Source organism: Macaca fascicularis, chromosome 14 (genome assembly GCF_037993035.2).
Source record: "Macaca fascicularis isolate 582-1 chromosome 14, T2T-MFA8v1.1".
Taxonomy (NCBI): Eukaryota; Metazoa; Chordata; class Mammalia; order Primates; family Cercopithecidae; genus Macaca; species Macaca fascicularis.
Window position 1 is genome coordinate 129,520,668 of NC_088388.1, and position 17,728 is coordinate 129,538,395.

The window sequence follows — 17,728 nt, forward strand, 5'->3', positions numbered from 1 at the left end:
TTGCACTGCGTTTTCAGTAGTTGTTAGTGAAACCCTAGGTTCTGTGGGGCTGCTAGAGCCTAGAGGAGGGAAGAGTATGGAAAGGGGAAGGCTCAGAGAAGGGGCTGAGATTTCCATCAGAAGAATCTTGTTTTGTTCTATTATTTATTTATTGGGTCCACAGATGATTTTTTCTTGTTTTTTTTTTTTTTTTTAAAAAAAACTACCTGTATTAGTTCATTCTCATGCTGCTAATAAAGATACTTAAGACTGGGAAATTTATAAAGGGGTTTAATGGACTCACAGTTCCACATGGCTTGGGAGACCTCACACTCACGGTGGAAGATAAAGGAAGAACAAGGGATGTCTTACATGGTAGCAGGAAAGAGAGCTTGTGACTCCCATTTATAAAACCATTAGATCCCATGAGACTTATTCACTACCCTGAGAACAGTATGGGGGAAACCACTCCCATGATTCAATTATCTCCACCTCGCCCCACCCTTGACACATGGGATTATTACAATTCGAAGTGAGAATTGGGAGGAGACATAACCAAACCATATTAGCACCCTACTCCCTCAAACAACAAGCAGGCACAAATGGTTTAAAAGGTCCTGGTTTAGGATTTCGCCTTGTGTTGTCCTTCCCCTCATGAGCACTCGTGGGAGAAATGTAGAACAGGAAACTTCCTTCCTCAGAGTTGAGGGGAGGGTGGCCTGCAAGGGGAATTCGGCTGCTGTATCGATTTCCTGAAACAAAACATTTACCGATGCAAATGTCCAGACACCAGCCTCTGTTTGAGCTAAAAAGAAGGCTTTGGACTTTTCTGGCAAATAAAACTAGAACCACAATAGGCAAAGCTTTAGGGAAGGAGGAGAATCAGCATTTTCTTGAAGACAGTGGATCTAGAGTGAAGGGAAGTGGGTCCCGGGAAGCAATTTGGCATGAGATGGCTGCTTTAGGGGTGGAAGAGGAGGCTAGCAGGGATGGGATTTCCCTTAGTCCATTTAAGTTGCTCTAAAAATACCATAAACTAGGGGACTAATAACAGAAATTTATTTCTCACACTTCTAGAGGCTGGTAAGTCCAGGATCAAAGCACTGGCAGATTCAGTGTCTGTTGAGGGCTACTTGCTGGTACACAGATGTCACCCTCATATGATGGAAGAGATGAGGGGCCTCCCTGGGGCATCTTTTATCAGGACACTAATCCCATTTGTGAGGGCTCCACCCTCACGACTTAATCATATCCCAAAGCCCCTACCTCCTCATAGCATCACCATGGAGGTGAGAATTTCAGCATCTACATTTTGGGGAGACGTAAGCACTCAGACCACAGCAGGGTCCACCCATCTTTTTAGGCTCTGTATTTCTAGACTAATGAAGAGACAGAGAAAATGTGGTGGAATACAGTAGGCCACAAGGCAGAGAACTCTGGGTTCAAATTCTAGTTCTGAGCCAGGTGCAGTGGCTTATGCCTGCAATCCCAGCACTTTGGGAGGCTGAGGCAAGCGAATCACCTGAGGTCAGGAGTTCGAGACCAGCCTGGCCAACATGGTGGAACCCCTTCTCTACTAAAAATACAAAAATTAGCCAGGCATGGTGGCACATGCCTGTAGTCCCAACTACTCGGGAGGCTGAGGCAGGAGAATCACATGAACCCAGGAGGCGCAGGTTGCAGTGAGCTGAGGTCATGCTATCGTACTCCAGCCTGGGCAACAGAGCAAGACTGTCTCAAAACAAAACAAAACAAAAACCCACACATCCTAGTTCTGCTATTTAATACCTAAGAGGATGCTGGCATTTTAGAGCTTCCCTGCAGGTCCTTTCCCCACCTAGAAGCTGGGATGCCGTATGGGTATTTACTGATATTATAAGTAAATGCATCTGACACAGGCTTAGCACACTGTAGTTGGAATCATTTTAAAACAGAACAAACTCTTGCAAAGTCCTTCTTAGAGGGACAGATCCTTTCTAAGGGGAAGATATAAGACAGGACATGTAAAACTTGTGTGCAGAGCAGGGGGTCCATGCCCAGTGTGTTGAGAAGGTGGGCAGAAAATCTCCTGGAAAAGCATGCATGGGTAAGCGGGATTTTATGAGGTGCACAGGGGAGTAGTGTGGGAGTTATGAAGGAATGGAGGCAGGCGGGAGAGGACCATGCTTCATGGTAATAGAGGGCACAGTGCCAGGCATTATGAGAAGCCACCTCTCCATCCATCAGTCTGTCTTACCTTGCCAGGGGGAGGGCACGCTTGGAATCCGAGAGGGGCACGCTCTGGCTTGGCCGTGAACGATGGGCCACGATTCCGCAGGTACTTTCTGAGGTGGCAGGAGAGAAGTGATGGAGGGTTCTGGGAGAGCTGGTGGTTCCAAATGACAAGATAATGGAGTGAGTAGTGGAAGAAAAAATAAAGGAGAGGAAAGAAGAAATCCATGATAAATCCACCTTTCACAGACAGTGGAGAAAGATAAACTCTCTTTCCAACCATTAAAGATGGCTTTTCCCTCTTTCCGTTTTTCAAGTTCATTGAAAGTGACACTAAGTTGGTACTTTGCTTCCCACTTTGCCCCCTTCACTGCAGACTTTCTGATCTTTTCTATGGGGGCCCCCTTGAGGTCTTTTTTTTATGTCCATGTTCACATGTGTGGGAACTTATGGTGTAGAACAGCTCATGCTGGTAACAATCTGAAGTTAGTGCAGGGAAGGACTAACTGGTTCTTCCAAGGACCAGCTCAGCCCTTAGGCCTGGTGTGCTCCTTCCAAAATGCCAACCCAGTGTTTATGCAAATCACTAGTCTGTCTGTCTTATTCTCTCCCTTGTACTTTTAATTTCTTAGTTTTTTTTTTTTTTTCTGTAAGTGCTTACAATTCAACTTCCACTGTAGCAGTCAGTTTACATTTGTAATATTTGCTTTACATGTCATGTAGGTATGAATTGTTATCTACATTGTATTGGTGAGAAACCTAAGATTCAGAGTATTTAGTTAGGATTAAGGTCAGCTTGCAAGTAACATTTATCTCTCATTTTAAATAAAGTTTTGAAGCACACACTGGAGGGGTAGTTTGATGGCCTCATGAAATTGTTAGATATTCAGGATCCACCATCCCTAGATGTGGCCCCCACCCAAACAGTTCCACGAGGGCAGCTAGATATAACTGCAGCTACTATATACAAATTTCAAGTAGCAGCAAGAAGAAACAAATTAAGAAAGGACAAAATCTCACACAGCTGTCACTTTGAACTCACCAGCTGTAACTTGGTCATACGGCCGCACTCAACTTTAAAGGGGATTAGGACATATTGTCTTTATTCCAAATGATCATGTTCAAGCTAGAAACAGGGGTTTTATTACTAAGAAAGAAGTGGACAACAAATCTTGGGTGGGCTCACGTGTGTCTTACCAGGGTCACAACCAGCAAGGGAAAGAACCTAAACCTAGTTCTTTGATTTAAGGCCCCACCTTCTATCCAGGACATGAGAGTGTCCTGAGGGGAACAGGTTTGGCACTGCAGAACCACACCTGAACAATGAGATATGGTTTCTGCCCTGAAAGACGGCAATCTTTGATAAATTTATAAAATGTATAATAACTGTTAAACAGTGTTTGAGTGTCAGGGGAAGGAACCTGTATAGTAAATGCATTGGGAGATCAAATTAAAGAAGTATTTCCATGTGGGCTGGAACTGCCAAGGAAGGTTCCACGCATGAGGGTTTGAAGTCAATTTTGAGGGCTTGCTTGCTTCATATACAGAGGGAATCGGTTCTTTGGGAGCTTGCTGAAGAGGTTGGTTTCTTATCTTTGGAGAATAACGTCACCCTCATATCAGAGCACTTCTACTGATGTCTGAGCTAAAACAAAATAAAATAAGCCTTTCCTTCTGCACAAATATACTCTGAAAACTCTTAACTGCAATAAGAGTATCTACCCATAAACATCTCTTGTAGTAATAGTAGTAGCTAGAATTTAATGAGCACTTATGTGCCCTGAGCCATCACATATATCAGCTACTTATTCCTCCCACAGTCTTATGGGGTAGGACTTATGATGTTTCCATTTCACAGTCAAGGGAACTGAAGCATACAGAGGTTTGGTAACTTGCCCATGATCCCGTATTTGATAAGCATTAGAGTTAATGTTTGAATCCAAGCACTCTGGTTTCAGAATCTGCATTCTTCACCATGAGGTTATATAACTCCCTGCAGCAGCCCTTGTCTCTGGAAATGTATTTCTTTAAAGCTGCAAACTGAGAATTGTTCACGCTCTCAGAGAAGTGGTTAGGCTGGTCATGAGAGTGATTTTGCAGTTTGTTTGTTTGCGTGATTATGAGTGGAGTTACTGTGTCCAGAATTTCTACCCAACTCTTCTGATTTTAAAAACAAAAAAATGAAGATTGGAGTCCAGAGGTTTGCGGAAGTCCTTGTACCTTCCTTGGTTTTTACATTTTGAAGTTTCCAGTGAAGTTCTGCTAAGCTCTGCCGCACACTGCTAATGCTCATGCCTTTCTAATCCACTTTCTCTCCATTTTCAAAATTCGAAAACATAGAGCCAGGATCAGCTCAAGACATTGCAGCCACTTCATCTTCTGCCTGCATAGCTCCAGATACCACTTCATAGCCCTTCGATCAATAATGCTTGAGACATGCAGCTTACAGACAGCCTACACTCCCACATCTTTGAGCTGCCCTGTAAAGAGCCTGCACCCATTCCACAAGCATTTGCTAAGCACTTGCTATGCATTGTGCCTGGAGACACAAAGGCAAATAAGATACTGGCCCTCAGACAGCTCGGTCAGGGTAGAGGTTCTTAACATGAGATCCCTGAATGGTTTTCAGTGGATATGTAAACACCCTAAATCTGAACATAGTATGTTCATATCTGCCAAGATGCTCATGTTTTTCACAAGGCAGAAATTTTATACTTTTCATCAAACCCTATAAGGAAGAGTTTATCATCCAGAAAAGATTAAGAATCACTGACAATGTAGTCAAGACAGAAATCTAAGGAAATAATCAGAACATAATATCAGAAATTCTATGATGAGAGGCATGAATGCATTGCCCTAAGAATACAGAGGTGGCAGCAAGTAACACTTTTGCATCTGGGGATCGAGGTGGCTCAGGGCTTCCTTAGCAGATGATGTCATCTGGGGGTGAGTAAGTAGGAATTTGATGAAAGGGACGCCAAGGAGAAAGACATTCTAGGGTATGAACTCAGAGACCCAGCAGATCTAAGCTGTCTTGTACCAAGAGAATACATATCTAGATTTTGATGTTGATGTTGAGTATACAGGCTGTGAGGATTTGGATGCTGGTAACATTAGATGAATATAATCACGCCTAGGATTTTCTGGGTGGGTGGGGAGGGTGGCTACCAAGGACAGTGGTAGTTGAAAGTGGGTAGAGGAGGGAAGCCCAGATACACCTCTAATACTAAGCAGCAGGAATTTGACCTCAGGAGACAGGCTGTCTGCGCCTCAGAGAAGGTCAACTTCACATTTCAGCTTCCTCTTCCTGAAAACTGGGCTTGATATTTGATAAATAAATCATGTAATCTTCCCTTCACACCCTGCCCCAAATAAAAACATTCACTGTTACCACCACTTCACAACCAGCCACGGTGGCCCCTGACAATCAATTACCCACCGGAGATGAAATTATTGTTTAATGGCTCCTGGAATGGGCTCCCACTCTGACATTCATCACAATCAATAATGCATCAGCAGGGACAAAAGAAATTACCTGCCTCCTGCTAAGTGAAAGAGTCCATTTATATGCAGCACAGCCCCTTCACACCTACTGAGCAGGCCACCACAGGTGGGTGTCCACATTACGGAGCTCCTCACTCCATGGAGATAGGTAAATGGGCTCTTGGGTGAGAGGACAAACACGACTACCCACTCATGCTCGGCTGAGTACAGGCAGGTCTTGTGGGTGTGCCAGAGATGGGCATGGTGAACAAGCAATGATGATTGATCAGTTTACAATGAGCCAGTTGCCACTTTGCCTTCCCCTGTTTTTTCACAGTATATTGCATTTTCTCTGAAGATGGACAGGAAGCAATTTCCTTATAGATATTTAGTGGACGACTGGTTTGGCTTTTGGTGAATCCCGGCTCTGTCACTTCCTGACAGAATGACTATAGGTAAATTTTTCACGTCTTTGATGTGAGTTTTCTCATCCATAAAACGGGGCCAAATAGTACTGACCTTAAAAGACTGTTCTGAGGATTCAATGATACTGTCACAGGATCCTTGGGGTGTTGCTTTTCAGGCTGAAAACCTCTGTGGCCTGTAGTGAGTGTCTTGACCTGAGTTTTGCTCAGGCCTGCTGGGCCCACTTGGCCTGGCAGGCTGTGCTCAGCTTGCACTACTGGCCTGGATCCCATGCCTACCAAGGGCGAGCAGAGCAGCAAGAGGTGTGGGAGTGAGTGTGGGGTCCAGCCATTATGCACAGCCAGGCATACTGGCTGTGGCAGGGCAGGCAGCTCCAGGCACTGGCCCAGGCACCGGCTCCCTGTGGGGCTGTGGCTAGACCAGGTGTACCACAAGCAGCTTCCATGGCAGGCCCTGGGGAATATGGTGGTGCCCAGAAGCTTGGAGATGCCAGGAATTGCAGAGCCCCAAGGAGGGTGTCAGCACACTGGTTCCAGGAGCTCCTAGGTCTGGGATCCCTGAAAGGCTGCAGCTCTTCTATCATTCTCTCTTCTCTCCTTCTTGACACCTGCAATGTGGTGAGCAAGGGGCGTGTTTCAGCCCTGTTTGTATTACAGCTCTTTTAGCCCCGCCACTTGGTGGGCTTTTCTAAGTTTTTGTCCCATGTCCAGGAAGAATGAGGTATGTGGACAAGTGGAGGGTGAGCAAGGTGAAGAGGAGCTTTATTGAGTGACAGAAGAGCTCAGAGGAGACCCGCAGTGGGTAGCTCCTCTCTGCAGGCAGAGTGACCCGATGAGTGTTCAGCTCTCAGAAGAGAGAAGATCCTGGGGTGAGCAGCTCTTCTCTGCAGCTGGCTATCCTATAGTCTCCTAGAGTCTAGCTGAGTTCAGGGCTTTTATGAGCCTCAGTGGGGAGGAAGTGTGTACCAATTGGCCCATGAGCAGCCAGGGGTAGGCCTGGAAAAAGCACCACGAGTTCCCACTCTGGTCCATGGGACCAGCAGCCCAGTCCCCAGGTTTCAGGCCTTTCCTGGCTTGAAGGTGGGACTTCACTGGGGATCTGCCCACTTCTGCCCAGGAGCTCATCTGCCTCCTGGCCTGTTCATGGCACCCAGGCTGCTCATGTTAAGAGGCACCTACAGGCCAGTGCTGAGCTGCCCTTAGCACTCCCTTGGCCTTCCTCCTGAGTGCGTTGGCATCCAGCATCCAAGGGGGCCAAGGTGGCAGGGGGCTGGGGTGTCAGCATTGCCCCAAGTGTGTGCACAATTGGCTGGGCTGTGATAGTGCCCAGTCTTGGTCCCAGTCTTGCTCCAAGATTAGAGTGAGTGCCAGAAAGAGGCCAGACAGTGGGAGCAGACATCTGAGCCTGTGGGGAAAGGTGGGGGACTTCTGGGCCCCAGAGATCACAGGGATGCCTGGGTCCACAACCATGACTTGGGCAGCTGCAGCTGTACCCAGGAGGGCAGGACTCCTGCCTGCTCTTGGCCCCCACTGAATCCATGGAATTTGCAGCCCCAGCCATGCCTCCCCCACTGCAGCCGGTGTCATGGCAGCAGCTGCTCCAGATGGGCTGCCGGTGCCATCAATACATTATACATGTGTAATAGGCATTGCCTTCCTTTCCCACCCATATTTGAAAGAATATTCTATAGATAGTGTGACTTATCCTGATATTGCTGATGGGTAAGGTTAATCTAAATGACAAGTCAGGAGAATAATATGTCTCAAATCTTAGGGAGTTCCATGCTACTTCAATCTTTATACATCAGCAATTAGCATACAGAGATCATTTATACTATTAAAACAGTTCAGAGCCATTTTAACCAAACCAGACACAAGGCCTCCTCTCTCTCCCTTTTTCATCTATCCATTCACCCACGTATCTATCATCCATCCAACCATCCATTCATCCGTCTATTCATTCATTCCTCTATTGGATTTTTATTGGGTTGCTGACTATTAAACAGGTACTATGTTAGGTCTTGAAAATATACAGATAAAATAAAAATACACTCTTCTCTGTCTCTTAGAACTTACAATATTGTGGATAAAAGGTTCTGAGTAGATAATCTTAGAGTGAGTGGTGTAGCAAGTACCATGTCTTCTAGGCTAGTTGTGAAAGGCTTCAATGAGGAGGTGATATGTGAACTCACCCATCTGGAGAAGAGGGAGTTTGCCAGTGCACAAGATAGGGAGGTTCCTTAGGTAGGGATGTGTCTTACTGATACTTGATCATGGATTCTCCAGTGAGTTTCTTCACAATCCTTAGGCTTTTTTCACAATCCTAATATTTTGTGCTGTGTTCATTTCACAGATGGGTAAACTAAGGGAAGTTAAGTGGCTTGTTTGAAATCATAGAGAGATTGTAGATAAAGCTGGAATTGAAGTTCCCTTGTCCTGATTCCCAGTCTTGGGTTTCTTTTTCCCTTTTCTATTTTTTTTCTTCTTAGAAGTTATTTGTGGAGTAACAATTTTATTGCATAAAGTGATTTTTCTGCTTTATTGAGATATAATTGAAGGTATAATTGAAAAATATGTATTCAAGAAGGACATGTGATAATTTGGTATATGTATATATTGTGCAATGATTGCCACAATCAAGTTAATAAACATATCCATTACCACACTTAGTTACCCTTTCATGTGTGTGTGTGTGTGCACTTGTGTGGTGAGGACACGAGATCTATCCTCTTAGCAAATTTCTAGTAAACAATACAGAATTATGCTGTACATTAGATGTCCAAAACATATTCATCTTATAACTAAAGGTTTATAGCCTTTGACTGACATCTTCCCATTTCTTCCATGTCCCAGCCCTTGGCAACCACCGTTCTACTCTCTGTTCTGAGTTTGACATTTTTAGATTCCACATATAAGTGAGATCAGACAGTATTTGTCTGTGTCTGACTTATTTCACTTAACATAATGTTTTCCAGATTCATTCATGTCATTGTAAGTGGCAGAATGTCCTTCTTTTATTATAGCTGAATAGTATTCTATTGTGTACATATGCTGCGTTTTCTTTATCCATTCATCAGAGGAGACGTAGGTGGTTTCTGTATCTTGGCTATTGTGAATAATGCTGCAGTAAACATGGGAATTCCAGTATCACTGATTTCATTTCCAGACTGGTGTTTATAACCTTTGCTGTTGTTCTGTGGGGCCTTACATAAAGGTGTAGACTCATTCAACATCCACTGACCTGCACTGGGGTCCCCACCCTGCTAGGCCGTAGTGAGGGAGGAGTTAACATAAGGATAAAAAACACTGTAAGGTAAGACATGCAAATACATGATAGCAGTGCCACAGTAAGCTTAGAAGGAGTATAACAAGCACTAAGGACCACAGAGAAAGGGATTATTCACTTTTGGAGGAGAGGGGAAGGCTCCCCAAGACAAGATGATATTTGAGGGGTTAATAACAGCTATCTTTGCTGGAATCTTCCTGGCTCAGCTCACTGTTGCCTTGAAGTAACAATAAATTTTAAGAAGATACAATTTTAACATTGCCCCTGTTTGTTACCCAGCTGCCCCACCTTTATGATGGGCTTCCTGGCTGAGGAAAGCTGGGATTTACCCTTCAACTACAGTCTTCACGCTCTCCTGTCAGAGGTCTCTCTCGAGCCCAAGTCTGGATGCCTGGCAATACTGAAGCAATCCGCTTGTGTAGATGCAGGACTCTCTGCCCACATAGGAGTGTTTTATTGTGATTAAAACACATTATTCCTTAAAACAACAATCTATATTGGTAATTACATGGCAAAGTCCATCAGCTTTGTGCTCTGAAGGGTGTAACATTATTGTCGAGAAACTTGATTGCTTGCTCTTGTTTTATAATCTTGGCTTGCACTTTAGGCTCCATCCTAAATATTAATAGAGAAACCAATAATGAGACAGTGATAAATCCAAAATACATAGATGTGCTTTACCCGTGGGTTCCTGCTTCCTTGCAGAGATGGGCAGTGGGATGAGAAAGCGAACCAGTGACATGTTAGATGCTTGGGAATGAGGAGTGTGAACCATGGGAACCTGCTGAACAGAGATAGAAGCCCGGACAGATTCAGCCACATGCCACATGCCAACGCAAAGTCTTTGTGCCTTCAGTCACACCTGATGCTTCCCCTGACTTCATTTTAAATTCATTTTCCCATTGGCTAAACATCCTGAAATTCCACCATGGGACATTCGTTCCTTTGGATTGATGAGACCTAATTCTAGCTGATCCACTGTCTCTCCTTCTCCCTTCTCTTTCCTTGGCTCTTTCTCAACACAAATATAGGATCATTTTACTTGTAGTTTTACAAAACTCAAATTAAGCAAGTACATTTTTCTGTAACTTGTTTTTCACTTAACAATATATCATAAAAATCCCTCTGGGTCAATAGATATAGATCGAACAAGAACACAATTTTTATTAGTTGAAAAATATTTTATGGTAGGAGTGTTCTACAGGGTATAAAATCATTCCCTTATTGAGGAACATTCAGTTTATTTCCACTTGCAGTCATTACAAACTATGCTATAATAAACATCTTTGTATATATATAATTTTTAGTACTCTGCCTTCATTTCTATGGGTGAGTGAAATTCAGTGGACCAACCGCATGTATATTTTGATTTTCTGGGTTTTAATAGGTCTAATTAGGTCATTGTAGTACTGTAGTTTTAGAGTGTCTTACCCCTGCATTCTCACCAGCACTGGCTCCAGGGTCAAAGGACAGTGATGATCTCAAAAGATGCAGAAAATGCCTTCGATAAAATTCAACATCCCTTCATGCTAAAAACTCTCAATAAACTAGGTACTGATGGCATGTATCTCAAAATAATAACAGCTATTGATGACCAACCCACAGCCAATATCATACTGAATGGGTAAGGCCTGGAAGCATTCTTTTTGAAAAATACCACAAGACAAGGATGCCCTCTTTCACACTCCTATTCAACATAGTATTGGAAGTTCTGGCCAGGGAAATCAGGCAAGAGAAAGAAGTAAAGTGTATTCAAATAGGAAGAGAGGAAGTCAAATTGTCTCTGTTTGCAGTTGACATGATTGTATATTTAGAAAACCCCATCATCTCAGCCCAAAATCTCCTTAAGCTGATAAGCAACTTCAGCAAAGTCTCGGGACACAAAATCAATGTGCAAAAATCACGAGCATTCCTATACACCAGTAATAGACAAACAGAGAGCCAAATCATGAGTGAACTCTCATTCACAGTTGCTACAAAGAGAATAAAATACCAAGGAATACAACTTACAAGGGATGTGAAGGACCTCTTCAAGGAGAACTACAAACTACTGCACAAGGAAATAAAAGAGGATACAAACAAATGGAAAAACATTCCATGCTCATGGATAGGAAGACTCAACATCGTGAAAATGGCTATACTGCCCAAAGTAATTTTTAGATTCAATGCTATCCCCATCAAACTACAACTGACTTTCTTCACAGTTAGAAAAAACTACTTTAAATTTCATATGGAACAAAAAAAGAGCCCGTATAGCCAAGACAATCCTAAGCAAAAAGAACAAAGCTGGAGGCATCACCCTACCTGACTTCAAACTATAATATAAGGACAGTAACCAAAACAGTATGGTACTGGTATGAAAACAGATATATAGACCTATGGAACAGACTAGAGACCTCAGAAATAATGCTACACATCTACAACCACCTGATCTTTGACAAATCTGACAAAAACAAGCAATGGGGAAAGGATTTCCTATTTAATAAATGGTGTTGGGAAAATTGGCTAACCATATGCAGAAAATTGAAACTGAACCCCTTCCTTATACCTTGTACAAAAATTAACTCAACATGGATTAAAGACTTAAATGTAAGACCTAAAACCATAAAAACCCTAGAGGAAAACCTAGGCAATACCATTCAGGACATAGGCGTGGGCAAAGGCTTCATGACTAAAACACAAAAAGCAATGGCAACCAAAGCCAAAATTGACAAACAGGATCTAATTAAACTAAAGAGCTTCTGCACAGCAAAAGAAACTATCATCAGAGTGAATAGGCAGCCTACAGAATGGCATAAATTTTTTGCAATCTATCCATCTGACAAATGGCTAATATCCAGAATCTACAAGGAACTTAAACAAATTTACAGGAAAAAAAACAACCCCATCAAATGTGGGCAAAGGATGTGAACAGACACTTTCCAAAAGAAGACATTTAAGCGGCCAACAAACATATGAAAAAAAGCTCATCATCACTGGTCATTAGAGAAATGCAAGTTGAAACCACAATGAGATACCATCTCACACCACTTAGAACAGTGATCATTAGAAAGTCAGGAAACAACAGATGCTGGAGAGGATGTGGAGAAATAGGAATGCTTTTACACTGTTGGTGGGAGTGTAAATTAGTTCAACCATTGTGGAAGATGGTGTGGCAATGCCTCAAGGATCTAGAAGCAGAAATACCATTTGACCCAGCAATCCCATTACTGGATATATACCCAAAGGATTATAAATCATTCTGCTATAAAGACATGTGCACATGTATGTTTATTGAAGCACTATTCACAATAGCAAAGACTTGGAACCAACGCAAATGCCCATCCATGATAGACTGAATAAAGAAAATGTGCAACATATATACCATGGAATACTATGCAGCCATAAAAAATGAGTTCATGTCCTTTGCAGGTACATGGGTGAATCTGAAAACCATCACTGTCAGCAAACTAACACAGGAACAGAAAACCAAACACCACATGTTCTCACTCATAAGTGGGAGTTGAAGAATGAGAATATATGGGCACAGGAAGGGGAACATCATGCACCAGGGCCTGTTGTGGAGTGGGGGGCAAGGGGAGGGATAGCATTAGAAGAAATACATAATGTAGATGACCGATTGATGGGTGCAGCAAACCACCATGGCACATGTATACCTATGTAATAAACTTGCACATTCTGCCCATGTATCCCAGAACTTAAAGTATAATAAAAAATAATGCAAATACTCCTGGAAGGGTGTTTAGCAGTCAAATAGCAATGCCTAAAATTTGTATAATGTTTTTGCAGTTGACAAAATGCTTTCTATCACATATATTATCTCATCTAACCTCACAGCAGCACCTTAGGCCCAGAATGCAAAGTGATTTGCCCAAGGCGAGAAGGCTAACTGACATCAGAGTGACTTCAATGCAAAATTGATCACTCCAGGGCACTTTCCCGTATACCTAGCCCTATTTTTACCTCTAGGTATAAATTATTTTCTCTCAAGATGCAGTGAAAAGCATGGTATGTCTATGTCCATGGCCTGGCCCTGCCACTAAAGACCTGGCTATATTGGGGCAAGTTGCTTCACTTCTTGAGATTCCAATTACCCTGTAAACTAAGGGATTAAGTCATATGCTCTCCAAGGTCCCTTCCAACTCTAAGAGTACAGACGGAACAACGCTGACTGATGAAGGCTAACAAGTGTGTGTGCAGAGGCACAAGGGAAAGGAATTCTTTTTTTTTTTTTTTTTTTTTGAGATGGGGTCTCACTCTGTTGCCCAGGCTGGAGTTCAACGGTGTGATCTCAGCTCACTGCAACCTCTGCCGCCTGGGTTCAAGTTCAAGCAATTCTCCTGCCTCAGACTCCTGAGTAACAGGGATTACAGGTGCCCATCACCACGCCTGGCTAATTTTTGTATTTTTGGTAGAGACAGGGTTTCACCATGTTAGCTAGGCTGGTTCCGAACTCCCAACCTCATGTGATCCACCTGCCTCAACCTCCCAAAGTGCTGGGATTACAGGCAAGAGCCACTGCACCTGGCCAGAAAAGGAATTCTAGTTGGGGTAGGGAGCACACTGGGCAATGGGAAAAAGGAATTCTTTGTAATAATGAAACACAGCACAGACCACAGGGTTTTTTTTTTGCACACTGAGGTTGAAACAACGAAGGTTGCAATTTGCCTAACATAAAGCCTGGCGTGCGACTCCTGCTGGTGTTTGGCACTGGGAGGATCGATTCTGAGTAGTTGCAGGTCAGGGCAGGCAGGAACTGGGGAAAATACCCAAATGATCTTGGAGTATGGGGTCATCAATTTCTTGTAAATTCTGGCATTTAAAAGCTTACCATGTGCCAGGCAGAAGGTTAGTGGCTTGATACCCATTTTGCCATCTGCCCTGATGGAGGGTCCTGTTCTCTATGAGGATCTTTCTGGCAGATTACAGATTCACTGTTTTGTTGCTGTTGTTTTGAGGTAGGGTCTCGCTCTGTCACCCAGGCTGGAGTGCAGTGGTGCAATCACGACTCACTGCAGCCTTGACCTCCTAGGCTCTAGCTATCCTTCCACCTCAGCCTCCTCAGTAGCTGGGACCACAAGCACGCGCCACCATGCCCGACTATTTTTTTTTTTTTTTTTTAATGTAGAGAAGGGGTTGTTTTGTCATGTTGCCCAAGCTGATCTTGAACTCCTGGCCTCAAATGATCCTTCCACCTTGACCTCTCAAAGTGCTGGGATTACAGGCCTGAGCCACCCCACCTGGCCTCTGGCAGATTCTTTAATAAGTCAAATATGTCTATTCAATTTACCACTGAGGCAACGTTTAGAAACCTCATGCTGAAGTCAGGTCAGTGAAAACTCCTGGATATTTTTCATACAACTTGTTGTCAATTCAGTCTCACCTGTTCCATTAATTAAGAGTTTTTTTCTGATTACAAAGTAGCACATGCTGATTTACTGATTTTAAAGGTATAAGTATTAAAATGAGTATAAATAGACATCTAGTCATTACAAACTTAAAAATATACAATTGAGGTCCTACTGTGTGTATATAATTTGGGGTCCTGCTTCTTTCCACTTAATATAACATCAGCATTATTCTGCTCCCCTCAACATAGATGAAGCTTATAGTCCACACGTTCCCATTAGATGCAGGTGGAGAAGCTGGGAAGATAAAATATTTTCACAGATGTGCATTATCTTTCAAAACAAGAAATGTATCCACTGTTGAAATGAGGTCCCTTGGATCTTAGTATCTTTGCAGTCAAGAGAGCAATTCTTCCCCTGAGGGCAGGTGGGGAGAGTATTGTGAAAAGGTCAATGGCAGTTTCCTCTCTGGGGACTGAGGCTGCCTTTGGGAAAAGAGGCCTAGGAGTTCCCTCTCCATGACCACATTTTCCCGATTGTCTTCGAGGGGACAAAATGATGGAATAAAGACTGTTGGGTGTAGGCAACTTCGTGTGGTTTATTTCTCTATGAAAGATTTCAGGATGTGGGACGACTAGGCTAAACATGCATACTTTAAAATTTCTGCATGTTTGTACAATTTAATTTGGAAACTAAATGTATGTGAAAATACTTTGAAACGGTAAAGCGACATCCAAATAACATTAAGATTATTATTGCCATTAAATGTAATTTGGTTGCTTGGGAACCTCTTTTTCAGACTGTATTTTAAAGACTTAAATAGTTATGAACATTGATTAGGCCACATCAGTTTCTCTATCTGTAAAATGAGCATAATGATAATAATAATGCATACTTTTTATCTTTTTGAGGATCAAAAGAAATAATGTAGAAAAAGTGCTTTGTAAACTGCAGAGTAAGGCCAGATGCTAATAGTTACTGCTAAATTAGTCACCCTTCCTACCTTTTTGTTAGCAGAGGCTTTTAAAGCGAGTCTTCTATATCTTCAATTTATAGTGAGGAGAGAAAGAACGAGTCCCAGTCATTGGTCAAAAGTGATTATTTATTTATTTATTTATTTTTTTGAGGCAGAGTCTCACTCTGTTGTCCAGGTTGGAGTTCAGTGTCGTGATCTCAGCTCACTGTAACCTCTGCTTCCTGGGTTTAAGCAATTCTCCTGCCTCAGCCTTCCGAAGATCTAGGACAACAGGTGTACATCACCATGCCCAGCTAACTTTTTGTATTTTTAGTAGAGTCAGGGTTTCACTATATTGGCCAGGCTGGTCTCGAACCCCTGGGTGATCCATCCACCTTAGCCTCCCAAAGTCCTGGGATTACAGGTGTAAGCCACTGCACCCAGTCAAAAGTGATTTTGTATACTGGTGCTTGATGGATAAAGTGGATAGATTGACTCTTGTCCCAACATCTTATGGCTATGACCCTTAAGATAAGTGCCCAGGGCCAGGCGCAATGGCTCATGCCTATAATCCCAGCACTTTGGGAGGCCGAGGCGGGCAGATCACGAGGTCAAGAGATCAAGACCATTCTGGCTAACATGGTGAAACCCTGTCTCTACTAAAAATACAAAAACTTAGCCAGGCATGGTGGCACATGCCTGTAGTCCCAGCTAGTTGGGAGGGTGAGGCAGGGGAATCGCTTGAACTCGGGAGGTGGAAGTTGCAGTGAGCTGGGATTGCACCATTGCACTCCAGCCTGCTAGGCAACAGAGTGAGACTCTGTCTCAAAAAAAAAAAAAAAAAAAAGATAAGTGCTCAGAACTTTCTGAGCCATATATAACATATAACCCATATTAGATACATTATATGTATTTATGCGTGTATATGTAGTGAGAATTAAGTGGCATATTATGTGCTTGGAAGATCATCATGATTGATTAATGATTATTATGAGTTGAAGATTATCTTTCATTTCCTGATAAAAGGACAATTATCAAGCATTTTTCCTGTTCAAGGGGAGCAGGTTCAGACTGGCCAATTGGGGGAACTGAGGCTGCTACAGAATGTTTCTCTAAAAACTCCCTGTGGCTCCAGTGATAGCTCCAGTTTCTGCTTTCAAACGCATGTTTACCACTGCCTTCATTAACAAGAATGCAGCTAAGCCCATGCTGACCCTGGAAATTACATTATGGGACCTTGATTTTTTTTAAAACTCAAAATAGCAGGCGATGTCCTTGAAACCAAAGAATTTGGGGGGGAAACTAAGGCAAGGAACAGGTCTTTGGCTCTGGTTTCACTTTGTATTCCTTTTGTGGGGGAGAGGCAGGAGTCTCGCCTCTTGACTCACATGGAGCCAGCCCTGAGCTTGGAATTCTCCTCACAGTTCTCTCTTGGTTTGTTATCCTACTCAGTCTAATTCAGACTCACGGGGCTGCCCGATGGCTGCAGGAAGGCTCTCCAGGCTGAGCATTCTGTTAAGTTAGGAGGAGGGAAGTTGCCTCTGAGGTCAGGTTTCTTACATAGAGGATGCGGGGCCCAGGGGAATTGAAGCAATGTTTCTGAGCAATGAGGGAAGATGAAGCTGGGGATGTAGGGGTGGAGCTGAGCGAGTGCTGAGGTCAAACCAGGGAAAGGAGGAGCGAGAAAGAGAGGCAAATAGAAATCACAAGGTGCCTGTGCTTAGCTGTAATCTAACATGACTTTCCCCTCTGTAGGCAAAGGGGGGCACATGATGTTAACATTCATTATCATGTCATATTCGATTGACTGCCAGAATTTATTATACTTTCTGTTGTTACACACTGAATACTGACAAAACCCATTCCCTTGCCCAAGAAAGGTCTCTGCTTTCTAATCTTCACGGAATAACAGGGAGGTGGAAGGCCATCAATACCAGAGTAATGAGTGTCACAGTGAGGCCAGGGCTGAGGCACCTTAATTCCAGAAACAGCAGGGGAAGGATGGAAAAGGAGGCGATGGAGGTATGTGTGCCTACCTCAA

General features: G+C 43.2%; 1 protein-coding gene across 8 annotated transcripts in view; it reads left to right on the forward strand.

The window, feature by feature from the left end:
• The window catches only part of NTM (neurotrimin), a 1,404,754-nt gene that overhangs the window by 180,399 nt on the left and 1,206,627 nt on the right, over nt 1-17,728 (forward strand). The window lies entirely within an intron of this gene.